Source organism: Triticum urartu, chromosome 2 (genome assembly GCF_003073215.2).
Source record: "Triticum urartu cultivar G1812 chromosome 2, Tu2.1, whole genome shotgun sequence".
NCBI lineage: Eukaryota > Viridiplantae > Streptophyta > Magnoliopsida > Poales > Poaceae > Triticum > Triticum urartu.
The window spans coordinates 626,218,049-626,234,935 of NC_053023.1; positions in this window are offsets into that span (position 1 = coordinate 626,218,049).

Genomic DNA, 16,887 nt, shown 5'->3' on the forward strand with positions numbered 1-16,887 from the left:
ATGGGTTCACTTGTTTCAAGCCGAGGAAGGGCTGCATCACCTTGCACATTGTCCTGATGACCAATGTCTTCAGCAGCTAGTGGGTCGGCTACTGGAATATCTTCAGCGTCAGGTGCCTCTGTGGGAGCAGGCTCATGGACTGTTAGTCTTCTTTCTGCATTGGGGTGAATGACAGAAAGGGGTTCAACCATCAAGGGCTCTGTGGGAGCAGCCCTAGATTTCTTAGTCTTGCTCTTCCTTTTTCTGGCTTCAGCTTCTGCAGCTCTTGTCTTCTTTAGCTCTGAAGCTGTTGACCGGCTCTTTGGCTTCGAGCCAGTCGTGGCGGTTGGGAAGACAATGGAAGTGGCTGCTTGTCTTGATGCCTCTGGTTCACTCTCAGCAGGCTGCTTCTTCTTCTTTGCGGCCATCCTGGGGTCGATGCCTGGACGCCCAAGTGCCTTGCGCTTTTCAGCCTCGTTGTAGGCTTGAACACATTTGTCAGCCAATGACTTCATCCTTTCACGCGAGCCTTGAGCTTCAGCATGCTTCTTCAGAAAGTTTTCTTTGAGATCATGCGGCATGATTTTGAAGCTTCTCACTTCTTGCACGCTGAGACTGGCCATGTGCTTCTTGAACTGAGCTTTTTCGTGATCAATTTTCTGCTTCAGCTCAACAATGCGCTGAGCAATGGCCAGTTCTGAAGCAATTGCGCCTTGGAAGGCGACGCTGAGTCCAACAGGCAACTGCAGGTCATTGAAGCTTATATCTGGTGTGTCAAACCATTCATCGATGAAGCTGTGGATGATGGCGACATCAAAGAGAGGCAGATTGTTGAAGATTTCCGCTTCCTCCTTGCTTTTGATGAGCTGTTCTAGTGCGTCATCGCCCAGATCTTCATCGCTTGATAGATCAATGGCTTCACTGCGCAGAATGGCAGCAGCAGTGAGCTCTTTGCCTGTGTGTTGCTGGGGCTCCTTATCCTTCAGGGGCTTGGAGATGCGGGATACATCTTCAGACTGCACACTGACTTCAGGAGGTGCAGTTTTTAATGGCTTCGCCCTTGAGATTTTTGAGGCAGGGGCCGGCTTCGAAGCTTTTGGTTTCTTTGTCTGCTTTGGCTTTGGCACAGTAGGAGCTTCATCAGACTCAGAATCAGCTGGAGGGTCATTCACAGCAGTCCCTTGGACTAAGATGTGGGTGATCAGGCCCTCAAGATTGGCAAACGGACCGATGATATTGGGTTCCGCGTCGCGTGTGCCATCTGCCCTTGGTGAGGAGGGACCAGGATTGAAGTCAAGCCCAAATTTCTTCTTGTTTAGCTTCGCAGACTGTTGAGCAAACTGAAGGTTGCGTTTGAAGAGATTGTTGTCACGACACCAGAGAAGTGACGACGGATGTGCATCATCAGGCTGTGGTCCTCGAACCATGCATGGGTAGAAGCCTTGAGCAATGGCTTCATCTCTGGTTCTGGGTACTAGGTTCTTGTATAAGATATCCCCCCATGGACTCTTGATTGCATTCTTTTCAGCATACTCCTGGGTGACGAAGCGGTATTTGAACCACTGTTCTGCCCAATAGCGTCGAATCCATTGGATTCGGGTTTTGCGCTGCCCATAGCTCTCTTCTGGATCTGTTTTGTACATTTCTGCCAAGTCTTCAGGCAGATCCTTGGAAGTTCCCTCACGTCTCTGTCTGCCCCCCTTTCTTGCTGCTGCAACTGAAGCCATAAACTTTAACTTGAAAGGCTTCAAAACTTTCAAAGGCTTCAAAGGCTTTCTTTTTCTGGACAAACAGGAACTGGCTTCAGGAGAGTTTATGTGATGCTGTAGGAATTCTGCAAATGAATGCAGACTATGAGAACCAAAGGATTCTCCCACAGACATGTACCTGTGACAGCATTAAGGTGCGAGGGAAGGGGAAGAGGTCATATGCATTCTCAGAAGGTTTTGAAGATTAATCAGTTTAGAAGACATTGACCTCATTGTGCGAAGACATTCACTTATAGATAAGAAGTTGGTTCCAGATTTGTACGAACCCATAGATCAGTACAAGTGAGGAATCTAACTACTTTATGAAGCAGAAGTGAATATACTAGGCATGTGATGAGATGCAGCGAGAGATCTAACTGGTGTGAAGAGAAACTTCTTATGGTTGAAAGTGACAGAACCAAGAGATCAAAAGAGGCTGTAAAAAGAAGTTTTATTTACCACACTGGAACTGGTAGACGGAAGGAAGTTGATGCCGAGCAGTTCAGTCCTCCGTGCCCTAACTTGGCGACAGAAAACACCTACGGCGACGGCGGAGAGGACGATGTCCGCGGTCGGCGTGAGGACGGCGTTGGAGAGGTTGCGGCAGCGAAGCGCGTCGTCTCCGGCGTCGTTGAGTGCTAGCGGTGGCGCTAGGGTTCGTGTGAGGATGGAAGAAGGAGATAATGACTGCGGTAAGTGTGAATTTATAGACTCGGAGGCGGCACTGTGCTATTACGCAGGTGCCCCTGGCGGTTCGCATTTGAGGCACGCGTGGCCAGTTAGCGGAAGTTTGGGGTTTGTTCCACGTCCCACGCACGCCTAAATTGTCGGGCGGTCGTTCCTGCTTCTCCGGATCTAATGTGGAGGAATGAGCATTAAAAACGAACTTTTATGGTTGTCTCTATGTCTTCAGCTGACAAGGACACAGTGAAGACATTCGACAGTTTCAACAGAATTCATATGACTTGGAGAGATAGAGTTTGAGATAGAAAGCATAGAGAGGTTAGGGTCCGATCACATTCACTTAGTTCAAAAGATTCAACCAAGAAGACATAGCTATAAGTGAATGCTGTAGAGGACAGAACACTTAGAGCATATATATATATATATAATCATCGTAGTGAAGATAATCATGAAGACATGTTAAGTTCAAAGCCAAGCCAATGTGAAGATATTGCAAGGTAACGCCATGAGTTAAACACTTCAAAATGGAACGTTTGGTGGTGGCGTTACCCACCGTATAGAAAGTATTAGACCCAGACACGGCGCACAATTATTGTGGCGCTCCGAAGTCAAATTCCACATTAATGTATTCACACTTAGAATGTATGTCTTCATTGATTGAAGATATACTTTACTTAGTGCGTTGCACATCTAAGTCATCAATATGCATAAGTGTTAGGATGTGTGCCTGATCACAGGACATTTGAGGATTCCAAGATATTTAGCTCACACCGTAACTTGCAAAACCTCTTCTCATCCAAGGGCTTGGTGAAGATATCTGCCAATTGCTCTTCAGTGTTGACGTGTATGATATCAATGTCTTCCTTCACAACATGATCTCTGAGAAAGTGATGGCGAATTTCAATGTGCTTTGTCTTCGAGTGCTGAACTGGGTTGTTGGCAATCTTGATGGCGCTTTCGTTGTCGCAGTAAAGTGGCACTTGCTTCAGATGAATGCCATAGTCCTTGAGTGTTTGCTTCATCCATAGAAGCTGAGCGCAGCAAGATCCAGCAGCAATGTATTCAGATTCAGCAGTGGAGAGAGATACACAGTTCTGCTTCTTTGAAGACCAACATAGAAGTGATCGTCCCAGAAAGTGACATGTTCCTGATGTAGACTTGCGATCAACTTTGTCACCAGCATAATCAGCATCCGAAAATCCAACCAAATCAAACTCTGAGCCCTTTGGATACCATAATCCTAGAGTTGGGGTGTGAGCCAAATATCAAAGAATTCGCTTCACAGCTAAGTGATGCGACTCCTTTGGTGCCGCTTGAAATCGAGCACACATGCAAACACTAAACATGATATTTGGCCTAGATGCACATAAATAAAGCAAAGACCCAATCCTGGAGCGGTATACCTTTTGATCGAACTCTTTACCATTGTCGTCAGGAAATGTGATGTGGCTCTTGTCGGATGGACGTAATGTTGAGTCCATAAGAAGGCTTCTTCTGCCAGTCATGAGATTTGTACACCCACTATCAATAATCCATTCTGAAGATTTTGAAGTCGCTGGTGTCGTACCCTACAGTACAGTTAGGGGGATAGGCTTCACGAAGAGAATTGTGAAGCATAAACATTTGACGAACCAGTGGGTTATGAAAACTTAAATCCAGATTAGGACTAATAGGGAGAGTAGCATGCGATTCAGGAAAGAAGTACATATTGATCCCATTTGGGCATTTTATCTTGCGCCCTACAAGATTTTTAAGGTCCCCAGCAATACCATCAGAAGATTTTGTTTTTCTGCTGGAGACCTTTCCCTGCAAAAGAGAGTTAAGCTTTGTTAACCACCCACATCTTCAAGGGTGGCTTAGAAGCAATAAGTCTAAGTGCAGCATCTGAGAATTTTGGCTTTGAAGCCTTAGCAAACAGTCTAGCAGGTGGACAATAATACTCATAGGAATAAGCAGAATAATTTTTGGTCACATGAACACGGTTCGATGAACCGCTCTCATACTCATGTGCCTGAGTATGGTTTCCCTGCAAAACATTTGTGTTAGTGTGACTCAGGTGAGTCCTCTGTTTGAATGAAGCCATTGGACCGTATGAAGCCTTTGGTCTGAGATTTGTCTTCTTCAAGTGAGGTGTCATGAAGACATTCACAGGAAGATTTTCCAGACACTTTTTGGAAACCCAGATCTTCTTCATAGGCGGTCCATTCCTGCAGTTAGTACCAATGTACCTGGCAAACACTTCACCATTCTGATTATTAAACAGTTTATAGTTTGCATCAAAGGATTCATCAATGATAATGGGGTTAGCACAAGTGAAGCCAGATAAGTTGGATGGATCTGCTGAAAGTTCCTTTGCAGCAACCCATGTGGTTTTGGGGTACTGCTCAGGTTTCCAGTAAGAGCCATCTGCATTGATTTTCCTCACAAATCCAACACCCTCTTTCCTAGGGTTTCGATTCAGGATCTGCTTCTTGAAGACATCACATAGTGTCTGATGTCCTTTAAGACTTTTGTACATCCCTGTTTCAAGCAATGTCTTCAACATAACATTCTCATCAGCAATAGCAGTGGTATCCTCAGCAGAGGGGTTAGTTACCACGTCAACAGTTGAAGATATTGCAACAGCAGTAGAAGTGGAACATTCAGCAACAGAATTAGCATTATCACGCTCAATGCATTTAAGACATGGTGGTTCAAATCCTTCCTGAGCGGGACTGATCTGTTCAGAGCGAAGTGACTCGTTTTCCTTTTGAAGATCTTCATGAGCCACCCTCAATTTCTCAAGTTCTTGCTTCCTTTGAAGATAATCATAGGAAAGCTTTTCATGAATTGTTGAGAGAGTATCATGACGATCTTCAAGTTCCTGATACTTAACGTGAAGTTTTTTTATGTCTTCAATTAAGGATTCAGATCGAGTCATTTCAGCACCCAACAGATCATCGCTTCTGTCTAACAGTTTTTGAATATGTTCCATAGCTTTCTGTTGTTCAGTTGCAATTTTAGCAAGTGTTTTGTAGCTAGGTTTTGAATCACATTCAGAGTCATCGTCACTAGATGTTTCATAGCGAGTAGTGCGTGTGTTTACCTTGGCACCGCGTGCCATGAAGCAGTAGGTAGGAGTGGAGTCGTTCTTGTCATTTGCGTTGGTGTCGGTGATGCAGTCATTGTCTTCAGTGTTGAAGATGGACTTGGCGACGTATGCTGTAGCCAGACTCGCAATGCCAGAATCAGACTCCTCCTCAGACTCCACCTCTTCCTCCTCAGATGCGGACTCCTCCTCTGAATCCATCTCCTTTCCAACAAACGCACGTGCCTTGCCAGATGAGCTCTTCTTGTGTGATGAAGACTTTGATGAAGACTTGGAAGAAGACTTTGAGTATTTCTTCTTCTTCTTGTCGTCAGAATCATATTCCTTGCTCTGCTTCTTCCTTCTGTTCTCATTGTTCCACTGTGGACACTCAGAGATGAAGTGTCTAGTTTTCTTGCACTTGTGACATGTTTTCTTCTTGTTGTCATGAGCAGAAGCTTCATCATTCCTTGAGCTTGATCGTGAAGTTTTTTTGAAGCCTTTCTTCTTGGTGAATTTTTGGAACTTCTTCACTAGCATTGCAAGTTCTCTTCCAATGTCTTCGGGATCATCAGAACTGCAGTCAGATACTTCTTCAGATGAGGAGACAGCTTTTGCCTTCAAGGCACGAGTTCGCCCATAGTTTGGACCGTAGATATCTCTTTTCTCAGAAAGCTGAAACTCGTGTGTGTTGAGCCTCTCAAGTATGTCAGACGGATCGAGTGTCTTGAAATCAGGACGTTCTTGAATCATCAGGGCCAGGATGTCAAACGAACTATCAAGTGATCTCAGCAGCGTTTTGACGATTTCATGTTTGGTGATTTCAGTGGCTCCGAGAGCTTGAAGCTCATTTGTGATGTCAGTGAGTCTATCAAATGTGTGCTGGACATTCTCATTGTCATTTTGCTTGAAGCGGTTGAAGAGATTGCGAAGGATACTGATTCGTTGATCTCTCTGGGTTGAGATGCCTTCATTGACCTTGGAGAGCTAGTCCCAGACCAGTTTGGATGTCTTCAAGGCACTCACACGGCCATACTGTCCTTTGGTCAGATGACCACAGATGATGTTCTTGGCAGTAGAGTCCAGTTGAACGAATTTCTTGACATCAGCAGCAGTGACACCTTCTCCAGCCTTGGGAACGCCGTTCTCGACGACATACCATAGGTCGACGTCAATGGCTTCAAGATGCATGCGCATCTTATTCTTCCAGTAGGGATATTCAGTTCCATCGAAGACGGGGCACGCAGCGGAGACTTTGATTATCCCTACAGTCGACATAGCTAAAACTCCAGGTGGTTAAACGGAATCACACAGAACAAGGGAGCACCTTGCTCTGATACCAATTGAAAGTGCGTTATATTGACTAGAGGGGGGGTGAATAGGCGATTTTTATGATAGTCTTCAAAACTTGGGAGTTATGAAGACAAACAGTGAAGATTATGCCTATTACTATGCAGCGGAAGTTAGATTACACTAGGCCAGCCATGGTCATGTATTCAATAGAGTGAAAGCACAGTGACAAACAGCTTCAGTGTAATAAGGATCAAGTAGGAACAAGTTATGAAGCCAAACAGATCATGCATTCACGTTGTGAAGACAAATGATAAAGCAAGCACGCAATGACTTCACAATGAGTAACAGCAAGAGAAGGAAGTGAAGATGAAACCAGTGACTCGTTGAAGACAATGATATGTTGGACCAGTTCCAGTTGCTGTGACAACTGTACGTCTGGTTGGAGCGGCTAGGTATTTAAACCTTAGGACACACAGTCCCGGACACCCAGTCCTGAACACACAGTTCAGGACACCAAGTCCTCACCGTAATCTCCTTGAGCTAAGGTCACTTAGTCCTCGCCCAATCACTCTGGTAAGTCTTCAAGGTAGACTCCCAAACCTTCACAGACTTCGTTCACTGGCAATCCACAATGTCTCTTGGATGCTCTGAACGCGACGCCTAACCGTCTGGAGGATTCACAGTCCTCAAGTGTAATAAGTCTTCAGATCACACTGACAAGAAGACTTAAGTGATGCCCAATTTACTCTGGCTCTGGGTGGTTAGGGCTTTTCTCCTAACTAGGAATTTTCTCCCAAAGGCTTCGAGGTGGGTTGCTCTCAAAACGACAAAAGCCGTGCACTGAAATCTGAGCAGCCAACCGTTTATGGTTGTGGGGGTGGGCTATTTATAGCCACTTGGCAACCCGACCTGATTTGTCCGAAATGACCCTGGGTCACTAAGGAACTGACACGTGTCTCAACGGTCAGATTTCGAACTCTCATGGCAACTTTACTTGGGCTACAAGCAAAGCTGACTTGTCCGGCTCTGGACAAGATTTGCTCTCATTGTCTTCACTCGAAGACATAGGTTTTTGATTTAGGCATCACTTAAGTCATCCTGACTTGTTCTCCTGGACCCCACTTAACAGTACGGTGGTTCCTATGAATCAACAAAAATAAAAAGAACTACGAAATATCTAAGTCTTCGAGTTCCATAGGCTTCATAACGTGTCTTCTGTTGTCATAGTCTTCAATTTGAATATCTTCATATACCACCTTTGACTTCAATGTCTTCATTCATTTTTAGGGGTCATCTCTGGTAGTAAACCGAATCAATGAGGGACTTCTACCTGTGTTTTCCTGCAATTCTCACAAACACATTAGTCCCTCAACTAGGTTTGTCATCAATACTCCAAAACCAACTAGGGGTGGCACTAGATGCACTTACACATGTCATCCTCATGTTGCTCATTGTTGTCATCTAATCCGAGGAAGTGAAAAGGTGGCCATGGCGATGTCCTTTCATTTGCCGCCGAGTAATGGTAGATAGCCTGGAGGCAGAGGAAGTGTGCGAGGCCAGCCTTGTTCCTAAGGTTAGAGTTAAGGAGAGAGTCAGGTGCATATGCAAGATTAAGTTAAGGTAATGAGGCATGTAATCAATGGACATTGTGTCATGGGATGATGTATTGTACGAAGGGCAATTACACTTCATAAAAAACACCAAACAAATGGCAGTCCACTGCTTACCTTGTATTACTTAGATAATGAGACATGTAATCAATGAACACTATGTTATATGAAGATGTATTGTACGAAGGGCAATCACACTTCATAAATAAAAATTAATAAACAAATAGAGCGCCTTCTTTTACCTTGCAAACTGTCGTCGTCCGTCATGTCGTTGATGTGCCCTTGCAGCTATAAATAATCCACACAGGCTCGATGGTACAACAGTACAGAGAGCCGCTGGAGCCGATGAGAGAAAGAGAGGAGCCCTGCTATCCTCATGATTGACACATGTTACATGCAAAGCTAGCCCAATAAAAGCCCACAAAAACTTTACGTGCGTGAACGCTCTACTCCCTTTTTTTGGAAAAAAAATATTGATTTCATAGCCAAGTGTGCACGTCTTACCATATAAAAGTATAGATTGGACTTTTGTAACACAAATCAACGGATATAAACGCATGACGTATGGAGAACTATGAAAGCTTCCGTCCTTTAATATTAGGTATATATTCCACATCAAAAATTATGTTTTTATCATTTACCTACTCGAGGACGAGCAGGAATTAAGCTTGGGGATGCTTGATATATCTCCAACGTATCTATAATTTTTTATTGTTCCATGCTATTATATTATCTATCTTGGATGTTTTATATACATTTATATGCTATTTTATATTATTTTTGGGACTAACCTATTAACCTAGAGCCCAGTGCCAGTTTCTGTTTTTCCTTGTTTTTGAGTTTCATGGAAAAGGAATATCGAACGAAGTCCAAATGAGCTGAAAATTTATGGTGATTTTTTATGGACTAGGAGAAGTCCGCAAAGCAAAAGAGTTGGGCCAGAAGAGTCCAGAGCCAACCACAAGGTTGGAGTGTGCGCCCCACCCCCCGGGCGCGTCCTCTGTCCTTGTCATTGACTCATGGGCCCCCTGACTTGTTCTCGACGGCAAATATTCCTATAAATATAGAAAACCTCGAAATAAACCTAGATCAGGAGTTCCACAGCCACAAACCTCTGTAGCCACGAAAAACCAATCAGGAGACCGTTCCGGCACCCTGCCGGAGGGGGAAATCATCACCGGTGGCCATCTTCATCATCTCGGCGCTCTCCATGACAAGGAGGGAGTAGTTCACCCTCGGGGCTGAGGGTATGTACCAGTACCTATGTGTTTGATCTCTCTCTCTCCCTCTCCCGTGTTCTTGATAGGGCACGATCTTGATGTACAGCGAGCTTTGCTATTATAGTTGGATCTTATGATGTTTCTCCCCTCTACCTTCTTGTAATGGATTGAGTTTTCCCTTTGAAGTTATCTTATCGAATTGAGTCTTTAAGGATTTGAGAACACTTGTTGTATGTCTTGCATGTGCTTATCTCTGGTGACAATGGGATATTCACGTGATCTACTTGATGTATGTTTTGGTGATCAACTTGCGGGTTCTGTGACCTTGTGAACGTATGCGTAGGGGCTGGCACACGTTTTCGTCTTGACTCTCCGGTAGAAACTTTGGGGCACTCTTTGAAGTTCTTTGTGTTGGTTTGAATAGATGAATCTAAGATTGTGTGATGCATATCATATAATCAAACCCGCGGATACTTGTGGTGACATTGGAGTATCTAGGTGACATTAGGGTTTTGGTTGATGTGTGTCTTAAGGTGTTATTTCAGTACGAACTCTAGGGCTGTTTGTGACACTTATAAGAATAGCCCAATAGATCGATCAGAGAGAATAACTTTGAGGTGGTTTTTTACCCTACAATAATCTCTTCGTTTATTCTCCGCTATTAGTGACTTTGGAGTGACTCTTTCTTGCATGTTGATGGATTGTTATATGATCTAATTATGTTATAATTGTTTAGAGAACTTGCACTAGTAAAAGTATGAACCCTTGGCCTTGTTTCCAAGCATTGCAATACCGTTCTCGCTCACATTTACCACTTGCTACCTTGCTGTTTTTATATTTTCAGATTACAAAAACCTATATCTACCATCCATATTGCACTTGTATCACCATCTCTTCACCAAACTAGTGCACCTATACAATTTATCATTGTGTTGGGTGTGTTGGGGACACAAGAGACTCTTTGTTATTTGGTTGCAGGGTTGTTTGAGAGAGACCATCTTCATCCTACGCCTCCCACGGATTGATAAACCTTAGGTCATCCACTTGAGGGAAATTTGCTACTGTCCTACAAAACTCTGCACTTGGAGGCCCAATAACGTCTACAAGGATAAAGTTGTGTAGTAGACATCAGGGAGCTGGTGTTAGTGTTATGCCTTCCTCTTTATATAAAAGACTTGATTTGAATAAACTCACACCTATGGAAATATCTTTGCAAATGGCTGATAAATCAACTGCCATACCTATCGGTATCTGTGAGGATGTGCCCGTTGTTATTGCTAATGTTACTATTTTTGACTGATTTTGTTATACTTGAGGGGCCCGAGGACGACAACATGTCCATTATCCTTGGTAGAGCCTTCTTGAATACTACAGGGGTTGTTATTGATTGCAATAAAAGCAAGGTCACTTTTCATATCAATGGTAATGAGCATACGATGCACTTTCCGAAGAAACAATTCCATGTGAATGGTATTAATGTTACTGAAAAATCTCTGACAATCACTATTGGAAGTTTCCAACTACCTCTACCTACTGTCAAAAAGAAATATGAAATGCTTATTGTTGGGACATTCATATCCATGTTGAGGTAACTTAGTGATTTACGAAAGTTCTTCGGTTTCATGCTAACCGAAAGTGGTTGTTAATAAGACTTGATCAACCTCATTAATGGATCATTTTTAGAGGTATGAAGTTGATGAATTTAGTAGGCACTACCTTCTCTCCCTACCTTTTGTTTTCTGTTTTTATTAGTTAAATAAAATAAAATGACACGTTTTGTCTGTTTTTTGAATTTCCCATGGAGTAAAAAATGACCCGAAAATAAAAGTTTTCAGGATGCTCTGAAAATTTAATACGCTTTTTTCTGAATATTTAATAATTCCTGATGCAAATAATATCAGAGGGAGGTGCACCAGATGTGTCGGAGTAATTGGACAGTGATACCCCGAAGACGGCGAGATGATATTTCAAGACATCAGGGCTAGCAAAGCCCCTCAGTCTGCCTGCCGGCTGCCGACTGCGCCAACCAGCCGGCTGCCGATTGCGCCAACCAGCCGGCAGCTGACTGCAGCCCGACCCGACACCGACAAGACACCGACGAGACGGATGTACCGCGGACAAGACAACCGTACCGCGACGACATCATGTACAGTGACACTTGTCCCCTGGCACTATTTATGAAGTGACCCAGGGGACAAGCATGACATGCACCATGCCTTACCCATGCCTACCCACATAGCTTACATAGTAAGCTAGCCCACACTATAAAAGGGTCACTCATCCATCCATCCAGGATGATGGACACTCACGGGCACAAGGCCTAGCATACACACAAGCTAGCAAGCAAGCTAGCTATCCATCCATCTATCCATCCATCCGTCCACATGAGCACACGTGCTCACGGCCATGAGCATGGCCGGCCACTAGCATGCCTCGTATAGGTATATACCAGATTAGATGCATTTGGTACTGATCCCAGATACAGCTCCAGGAGCACTTTGTACTACCCGATGTACACCCCAGATAGATACACTCAGACATGCAGCAGTAGGAGTATTATCTCTCCGGAGAGCTCCGAAGCTGGGTAAATCACCGCGTGCTACTCGCGTACCCGCTCCCGGTCCTATCAGCAGCAGTCTTACCCACACACTAAGCCCTTGTGGCATCTGTCGACTCGCAAGCCCCCCGTGAGAATACCACAACAGTTGGCGCCCACCGTGGGTCGGTACTTGGCTACCACGCTGCTGCTGGTTTCGCTGTCCGGGCGGGACCCCTTTTTTCTTCATCGCCTCCGCTGCGGCGTCGCGCCGTCTCCCCAGTAGCGCTCGGGGGCTCGACATCGAACCGCCCCCGGAGCGGCCGTGAGGGGTGGCGCGTCCTCGCCGTCGGCCTCTTCGTCTTCACCACCGTGGCGTCGCGCCGTCTCTCCGATAGCGGTCGGGGGCTCGACATTGACATGCCCCCAGAATGGCCGTGAGGGGCGGCGTGACCTCGCCGTCGACCTCGCCTTCTTCACCACCACCGTTGCGACGCCGGCTGCCTGTCCGCGCGTGCGCCGCGCGCGGGGCCTCGTCTCGGTCGACCGTGGCCGTCCACGCGCCGCTCGCGCCTGGTTTCCTCCGCGTTGCGCCTTGCTCCGGCCTCCATATATCATCTACAAGCTAGCTAGATGCATCAGTCAACAATGGTCAAACCATTGGCCATGCACAAGCCTGAAAACCTCCCAGATACATGATATACATCGCATATATACTACCCAGACAATGGCTTGGTCTGTACTCTGCAGCGAGCACGCTCAACAGACGCTCGTGCCGGCGGCCTCCACCGCGTTCGGCCTCCCTCGCTCGTCTCCGGGCTGCGGCTCCCCCGGCCACCCCGTACGCTGCTCCACGACCATGGCCGTGGCTACCTCAACAGTCAACGCCATGGCCCCAAGCGCCCTCCTCACCATCTTCGCCCCATCTTGCTGCTACTGCAGTCCATGGTGTGCCTCATCCAGGTCCGCCCCGACGCGGATTGGCTCCCCTGCTTCGACTACACCCGGCCCTCGCCCGTGGCCCCCCTCCGGCCGGCTCCCGCGTGCCCTGCCGGCTTCGCCCGCGCACCCCCGCCGGGTTCGCCGCGTCCGTCAGCCGACTTCCGCGCCCCCGCCTGCGCCGTGTCCGGCCCTCCCGCCGGGTCACCGCGCCTGGCTGGCCGACTCCGCGCGCCACCCGGCCCCGTGCCGGCTCGGCCTCGCCGCTGCATCCGGCCGTCTCGCCGGGTCCGCCCCGCCCGCTGGCTCCGCGCCCGGCCCTGCTATGCTCCTCCACGCCTGCCGGGTCGCCGCGTCCGCCAACCGACTCCCGCACCCCGGCCGGCTCCGCCCGCCTTTGCTCCGACCTCCCGCGAGCCGGCCTCCCCCGCGCCGGCTACTCCTCCGCCCGTCGCCGGCTGCCCCGGGATGGCTCCGCTCGTCGCCGGCTCCCCTGACCACGCTGTCGCGCGTCCGCCCCGCACCGGCTCCCGTGGTGCCGCCTGCCGCGGCCAGCTGCCCTGGCACCTCCGCCCTGCGCCGGTTCCCGCGTCGCCGCCTGCCGTCCGCCTGCTGGACACGGCCGGCTCCTGCGTCCGCCTGCTGGCCCCGGCCGGCTCCTGCCCTGTGCGCCCACCAGGTTGCCGCCCCGCACCTCCGGTTCCTCCTACGAACGCACCCGCCTGTCGGCCCGGTGCCCCGCCTCCTTCCGGCCAGCTCTGTTCGCTGCTCCGGCCACCTCCGACTTTGCCTCGCGCGCGCCCCGTGCCAGCTCCGCCTTGCCGCTGCTGGTCGGCTCCGCTTCGCCGAGCCGCTCCTGCGCCGCCCCTACGGGTTCTCGAGCAGCCGGCCTCCGCCCCACTCCGGCTGCGTCCGGCCTTCGCTACCGCCGTGGTCGGCATCCGGCGCCTCAGCGCACCCGGCCCGGGCCGGCTCCGGATGGCCGGCTCGCTGCCCTGCCTTCGTTCGCGCCTGGCGCCCCATTCGGCCCTACTGTTCCTTGCTGCAGTCTGCTGCCGGTTGGGAGAAAGAAAAAGAAGTAAGAAGAGGTCAGTCGGGGGAGAAAGAAAAGTCAAGAGATGCTGCCGGCTGAAAAAGAAAAAGCGCGTATGGATTCACCTGGTACATGCATGCATGCTTGGCCAAGTGCGCATGCATGTCCGATTATACCAAAGGCCGGGTACATATGCATGCACTTCCGCCTGTGTGGCCGACTTCAAAAAAAAGAGGAGTGACCGGGTGAGATGGCCGGATGCCCACGGCCAATTGGCAAGAAAGAAAAAATGTGTGTGTGCGTCCGACCGCTGGCTGCTTGTCTGGCTGCAAAGAGCCCGACTGCTGTGTCGGGGTTCGCCCACCCGGCCGGAAGAAGAAGAAGACAAGGTAGTTGCCGGAAGATCCGGCCCGACTGCTCAGCAGTTAGCCCGAATCTCGGGGGCTACACCCAGCGGGTGCGCTGACGCGCCCCCGCGAGAAAAAAGACAAAGTAGTTGCCGGAAGATCCGGCCCGACTGCTCAGCAGTCGGCCTGAATCTCGGGAGCTACACCCAGCGGGTGCGCTGACGCGCCCCCGCGAGAGAGAAGACAAAGTAGTCGCCGGGAGATCCGGCCCGACTGCTCAGCAGTCGGCCCGAATCTCGGAGGCTACACCCAGCGGGTGCGCTAACGCGCCCCCGCGAGAGAGAAGACAAAGTAGTTGCCGGGAGATCCGGCCCGAGTGCTCAGCAGTCGGCCCGAATCTCGGGGGCTATACCCAGCGGGTGCGCTGACGCGCCCCCGCGAAGATTGCAGACAAGAGAAGAGTTTTGTCCGGCTGTCAGCAGCCGGCAGAAGAAAAAGGGCGTTGCAAGACACCTCGCCGCCTGGCCGGTCGAGCCTGACCGGCCGGGCGAAGGCTTCACCCAGTGGGTGCGCCGACGCGCTCCGCGAGCGCCGAGTCGCGCCGGCTGTCTCCGACGACCGCGACTACACGAAAATCAATGTGAGCTCCTCACCCGCATATTTTTTGCACCACGCAAGCATGGATAGCCACGAGCGATGCTCGGGGACTGTCTCCGCATTTTATTACAGTAGCGTCACTGTTCGCCCCGGCGCCAGCCAGAGTTGGCCCGGGGGCTGGCCGCTTGGCCTGAGACGTTAGTTCCCGCAGACGGCTTAGTACCATGCGCGGTACAAAAGGCCCACTCTTAGTCACAGACCGCAGAGTGGCTGTCTGACTAGCAAGAGTGTACGCTGGAGGCCACCCATGCGAAAAACGCCCGGGAAGAAAAAAGTTCGGGCGACCCGACCATTTTCCTTTACAAGTATCTACTCGGTTGAATCTGCTCCTAGACTCTGAGTACTGTACACTCCACTTCGCGGCCCACTCTTAGCCACAGACCGCAGAGCGGCTGTTCGGCAAGCAAGAGCACAAGCCAAAAAGCGGAGGGAACACGAAAAAGATTAAGGGGGCTCGGACGAAACCGAGTCGGCACCCTCCGCATAAAAAGTTGCAATACTAAAAGCAAGCATATGATATATTTGCGTGGACTAACTTTGTCCTTTTTTATGATCATTTCCATGAACATTTGCCAAAAAACCTCCGCCCAACTTTGCCAAGTTGCCCGGAGGCTTGGGGGCTACTGTCGGAGTAATTGGACAGTGATACCCTGAAGACGGCGAGATGATATTTCAAGACATCAGGGCTAGCAAAGCCCCTCAGTCTGCCTGCCGGCCGCCGACTGCGCCAACCAGCCGGCTGCCGACTGCGCCAACCAGCCGGCTGCCGACTGCAGCCCGACCCGACACCGACAAGACACCGACGAGACGGATGTACCGCGGACAAGACAACCGTACCACGACGACATCATGTACAGTGTCACTTATCCCCTGGCACTATTTATGAAGTGACCCAGGGGACAAGCATGACATGCACCATGCCTTACCCATGCCTACCCACATAGCTTACATAGTAAGCTAGCCCACACTATAAAAGGGGCACTCATCCATCCATCCAGGATGATGGACACTCATGGGCACAAGGCCTAGCATACACACAAGCTAGCAAGCAAGCTAGCTATCCATCCATCTATCCATCCATCCATCCACATGAGCACACATGCTCACAGCCATGAGCATGGCCGGCCACTAGCATGCCTCGTATAGGTATATACCAGATCAGATGCATTTGGTACTGATCCCAGATACAGCTCCAGGAGCACTTTGTACTACCCGATGTACACCCCAGATAGATACACTCAGACATGCAGCAGTAGGAGTATTATCTCTCCGGAGAGCTCCGAAGCTGGGTAAATCACCGCGTGCTACTCGCGTACCCGCTCCCGGTCCTATCAGCAGCAGTCTTACCCACACACTAAGCCCTTGTGGCATCTGTCGACTAGCAAGCCCCCCGTGAGAATACCACGACAAGGTGGGCACAACCCACCCTGGCGTGCCAGGACCCACAGGCGCGCCCTGTTGGGTTGTGGTCCCCACGTGGGCCCCCTCACTTATATCTTCATACCACTTCATCACCTACCTCCGGAAAGAAATCACCATTGCTCTCTCTCTCTCTCTCTCGTGTTCTTGCTCTCAAACCTGCGGATTTCAACCTCTTTGCTCGAAGCTCGGTTTCCGAAACTGTTTTGGGGGATTGTTGCTTGGTATGTGACTCCTCTGTTTGTCTAATTAGTTTTTGTTTTAGTGGTTTATATTTTGAATAATTACCTACTCTTGGTGCTGCTGTGGATGAGCTTGCATGTTGAATTCTTAGAGTTTTAAGTAGTTTGAATGC